The sequence below is a fragment of the Medicago truncatula genome, chromosome 1, assembly GCF_003473485.1.
Source record: "Medicago truncatula cultivar Jemalong A17 chromosome 1, MtrunA17r5.0-ANR, whole genome shotgun sequence".
NCBI lineage: Eukaryota > Viridiplantae > Streptophyta > Magnoliopsida > Fabales > Fabaceae > Medicago > Medicago truncatula.
Window position 1 is genome coordinate 31,691,511 of NC_053042.1, and position 5,375 is coordinate 31,696,885.

General features: G+C 31.4%; 1 long non-coding RNA gene across 2 annotated transcripts; it reads right to left on the minus strand.

Annotated features, from left to right (window-relative positions):
* Window positions 1-2,497: 2,497 nt before the first annotated feature.
* LOC112419953 (uncharacterized) lies at window positions 2,498-5,375 on the minus strand. 2 transcript variants are annotated; one of them, XR_003010108.2, is made up of 3 exons: window positions 4,252-5,375; window positions 2,926-3,077; window positions 2,498-2,784 (listed from the first exon to the last, which is right to left on the minus strand). It is a non-coding gene; the product is annotated as an uncharacterized lncRNA (long non-coding RNA). The 2 variants fall into 2 exon arrangements; XR_003010107.2 differs by having other exon boundaries at window positions 2,866-3,077.

Here is a 5,375-nt window from a genome sequence, read left to right on the forward strand (position 1 = left end):
TCTCTTTTTCTTTGATAAATAAAACTCCTATTAAACAAGCGGTTGGAATATGGTGTCTTATGATTTCAAATTGTTGAATTATAACACCTTAGTAATGTTTGTTGGAACACAATTATACGTCGATTTTTACCTTTTTCTTTATCGAGGGGATGTCGGTTTTTTACTTATCTTTAGGTTGAACTCAAGATTAGTTTATATTTCTCTTAATGAACTAGATGATTCATATAAAAAAAATAATTATTCTTTTTTACAAAAAAAATAATAATGAAAAACTTCTATTTCATTAATCTATTCTTTTCAATCATCTTATTAAATTTTAATGTTAGATTTGACTCATCCTTACAAACTGTCTTATAAGGTAAGTGGTGCGATCTTTTATAAACATATTTTAGACATTACTATTATTCTATATGAATTTGAGTTTTTTTTTTTTTAATACACCCTCTTATACCTAAGACCTTACTGATAGTTACTGGCTTGGTGAGTGGACAATAGCTACAAGAAAACAAGCTCTTTGTGGATGTTAAAAGCCCTCACAAAACCAACCAAAATGGTTATAAATTTTATGTTTGTAGCATATTTTTACTAAATTATTCCGTCACATATAAACTAATCACAAACATTTGTGGTAAAACAAACGGCGACAAATATATATATATTTTTTAATTCAATAGTGAGGGATTAAACAACCACAAACTCGTGGTTGTTCTGGACACCATAAGCATAATCCATATATAAATAAACAAATAGGTATTTTGTGGAGATTCAAACTGTCACAAAAAAATCTATATTTTTTTAAAAGAAGTTTGTGGTGGTTTGAAACCTCCCACAAATCAACATATGTTTTAGAAAAAAAAAAAATATAAACCCATTTTGTGGTTGTTCAAACCATCACAAAATGCCCAGATTTTTTTAATTAAAAAAAAAATTTAAATGTATTTTTGGTCCCCTTATTTTAGAAAACTTAATGTTTTGGTCACCTTTTTTTGAAAGTCAAATTTTTGATCCCTCTTTGATATTTTTCTGGATTTCAGTAATGATGTGGCACATAACATATGGGCAACCTATATTCCATGTCATTAATTTTTTTTCCATTTAGCATAAATATTTTTTTAAAAGAAGTTTGTGGTGGTTTGAAACCCCCCACAAATCAACATATGTTTTAGACAAATATATATATATATATATATATATATATATATATATATATATATATATATATAACATGTGGGCAACCTATATTCTATGTCATTAATTTTTTTTCCATTTAGCATAAATATTTTTTTAAAAGAAGTTTGTGGTGGTTTGAAACCCCCCACAAATCAACATATGTTTTAAACAAACAAAAAAAAAAAAAAAAAATATATATATATATATATATATATATATATATATATATATATAAACCCATTTTGTGGTTGTTCAAACCATCACAAAATGGCCATATTTTTTAATAAAAAAAAAGTTTAAATGCATTTTTGGTCCCCTTGTTTTAAAAAACTTAAAGTTTTGGTCACCTTTTTTTAAAAGCCAAATTTTTGGTCCCTTTATCTGATATTTTTCTGGATTTCAGTAATGATGTGGCACATAACATGTGGGCAACCTATATTCATGTCATTAATTTTTTTTTCCATTTAGCATAAATCTTTTTTTTTTGAAGGGATTTAGCATAAATCTTTTAAAATTAATAAAATAAAAAATCAAATAATAACATATAAATATTTTTAATCAAATATATAAGATAGAAATTTTACAGGAAACCTAATTCCCAAATATGCATTCCGCGAACCCATGTCTCATCTTCCTCCATATCTCATATTCACCTCCGTCTTATTTAATCGGTGCATGTGATATACGATTCTAGTTTCTCCCCTCCGTCTCGTCTTCCTCCATCTCTCATCTACATTGTCTTCTCCAAATTTGTGAACCCAATTACCCTTTCACCCAACTTTGCAATCCACGACCCAGTTACAGTTTCTCACAATTTTGCAAATCTGTGTTTGATTGCATCTGCTTTGCAAAATGTACAAAATTTGTCTTTGTGTATTCTAATGGTGTCTATGTTTGTTGATTTTTGGATTAAGATATAATTTCTGAATGTGAATTTTGTTGTTTTAATAGTGTTTGTGATCCCCTACTATATGGCATTAATACTCAAAATGGAAGAAGTAATGTAACAATTGCATAAACCGCTAATCTTGATGTGTCTTAATAATATATCAAATGATTTTATATTTATGTAAATATGCAAGGATGATCTATATGATATGTACTTATAATTCAACAATCAAATTTGAAAAATATGTATCGAGTAAAATGATAATGAGCAGTGTGACATTGGTGTAATATTACATCGGTGTAATTTGATCACTCATATATATATATATATATATATATATATATAGAGAGAGAGAGAGAGAGAGAGAGAGAGAGAGAGAGAAAGAGAGAGAGAGAGAGAGAGAGAGAGAGAGAGAGAGAGAGAGAGAGAGAACATATATAATGAGAATGACTTTCTTATGTGAGAGTGTGAGAATATATTATCAGCCCTTCAGATTAAAATGAAGGGCTTAAATTTAATGTACCAATAAAAACATCACATGGACCATCACCATCTTATTTTCATTCTCTCGTTAATTCATGTTCTTCTTCGTTCAAAAGCTGCTCTTTCTTCTTCGCCTCACCTCACCATCATTGATTTTTCCGGCGACCCAACCCTCCCCCCTGAAGCACGCCAATGTATGCCAAGCAGGGGTGAATGCTTCTACAACAAAGGGGTAGCTATGGCTACTCCAAAAAAATAAATTTGATTGTGTTAGTAGGTATATTTTTATGTTTAGCTACCCCTAATAATATATATTTGCCTACCCCAAGTTCGATTTTAGGTGTAATAATTTTTTGTGACTTCGGTAACTTTCGGGTGGCTACCTCATAAAATTATTGCTAGCTTCGCCGTTGATGCCAAGTAAAGTCTTATGTTGCAAAGATACCACAATTCTCAAATAAGTTGAATAAGTTAGATCAACTTATTTCTCTTGTATATCCCTTGATAGTGTAACCTTGGTTAACTATGGGAAAAGCTGCACAAGAAGATCATAATCAAAGATAAGAAGTTGGAAAACAAAGCACAAAGAATAACAAATAGCTTAAAGAGTTGCTTGTTCATCAAGGTAAGACACTAAAAGACAGAAAACAACTAGTTCTCAACATCTAGTTTATGACTTGCTCACCGAGACAAAGCTTTATATGGAGATATACCATCATTATAAAACAAATATCTCTGATACACATCAACTCTCATTTTGCATCAAAATCATATCCAAAAAAGACCACAAGGAGAAAATCAGGATTTCTTGAAAAAGATCAGAATCGTCTTCAAACTTGATATTCATTCTCAAACTATAGATAGAAATCCAAAATACACCCAAGCCTCTAATATATCTTTGGCATACCTTTAAGTGTATTTGAAAAAGTTCAGATTCACCTTAGTGTGACCAAGTTGAACTTAGAGAGAAAGAGAAAGGTCATTGTAAGTGACAGGGCCGCAAGTGCACGGCTATGTCGGTTTTAGTATAAAAAGTATCGTATCCACAGAGACCAAATTAACAAGTACCGCTTTCTATTATTTCTATGTTTATCTAAGGCGAAATCAAAATATTTTGGAATTTGCGCGGAATAAAAAGGTTTTTAATTAATTAATGGACTAGTAGAGACCAAAACGACGGTTTCCGTCGACTTCCATCACTCACGTAAATTATTGCGCTAATTAAATGGTAACGAGAGAATTAAAGCTGGTTGTAGGATTTATCGAACAAGAGACAATGTTTGCTTTCGCAACACGTTGTCGGAATTTTTAGACACGTAACCCCCTACTTTCATAGCGTATAGTTACAGGCCTAAAAATTCTTTTTTCTAAATTCAATAAACTCTTAATTAAAAGAAAAGAAATGCTTTCGCTTTAACCTTTTCGATTAAAAACTTGATATTTTTCTATGTCGGATATCGTTTTCGCTCTTTCGATGCGTAAACGATATCTCTGTGTCTCTACTTTCGTAGTAGACTTTTAACAGTTGCAAAACAGAATTTTTCAAAACAATTTATTTAAATTCTCGTTACACTAAAAGAAGCGCTTAATTTACATGAGTTTTGTCGGTACGACAGGACCTCGTTTTGGGCTCAAATGAGACTATTCGTGCATAATTATATTAAACATACAAACTGCTAATTGATTCATGCTAAAAGGAAAAGAATTACCTGTAAAAATCTGGAAACTTTAATTGAGTATAAATCCCTTGAACAATTCGATGCAGACTGCTAAATGAGGTATCTCACTGCAAAACTTAAGCAAGCATCAACATGATAATAAAAACAAGAATAGGACCAGCCAGGCGAACAAGCAGCACCGGTTAAAAGAACACAATCAGCAAAGTAACCGAATTCAATAACAATGAAACTATGGAACAAGGAAGTAAGCAGCTAACTAATAATATTACTAGAGTAAAACATCACAGCAACTGGACATGAATAAGTAGTTTGTAAAGGCAATGAATTTACACGGCAATGAACACTAAATCAAAAAGCTAAGGAATCAAAAGCAATATGTCTTACGGCACCAGCAATAGCACATGAATAATAGGGATTAAAGTAGCTAGCAATAAAACAACTAAGAATAATAGTAAAGAGACTCAATGTAAATTGGATGAATAAATAAGAATGAAAGAAACAAAGGCAAATAAATAAATAAGAACAGGGATGCAGAAATTGCAAACAGAAACTTTCAGGGACCGAATTGCACGAAAATGTAAAGATGAATCTGAAATTTATTTCTTCACAAAGTGGTTCGAAAATCTCATACAATTCTGCAGGAACGATTTTTGTTTGAATCGGAATTGAATTACAGTGAGAAATCACAACTTAAGCTAAAAGCGAAAATAAACTCTATTCCGAAAACGTAAAACTAAAAGCTGAAAAACGTCCCCCCTTTCTGATCAATTGCCTCCCTTTTATAGCTCTGAAATTGCCACCACATCATCTTTGCTTGAGCCTAAAGATGTGGAGTGAAGATTAGGATTGAAACTGATAACTCTGCAAAGAGACTCGGAAGCGTTGTTGCTGAACGCCTTCTTTCTTGGCTTGATCTGAATTGGGTATGACATCAGCATGATGTCATTAGCCATGGTGATGGGCTGACCGTACTAGCTTATGTTTCTCTTTTCACCTCCTTCTTGATTCTTTTACTTTTAACACCCTCGTTACCTGAAACATAACAAAATACTAGCCAGAAGACATACAAAACACAATAAAAGACTCTAAATGAATAAAAATTAAACTATTTAGACAATGTATTTTGCGTGTTATCAGTAAGATCAAATTGATCA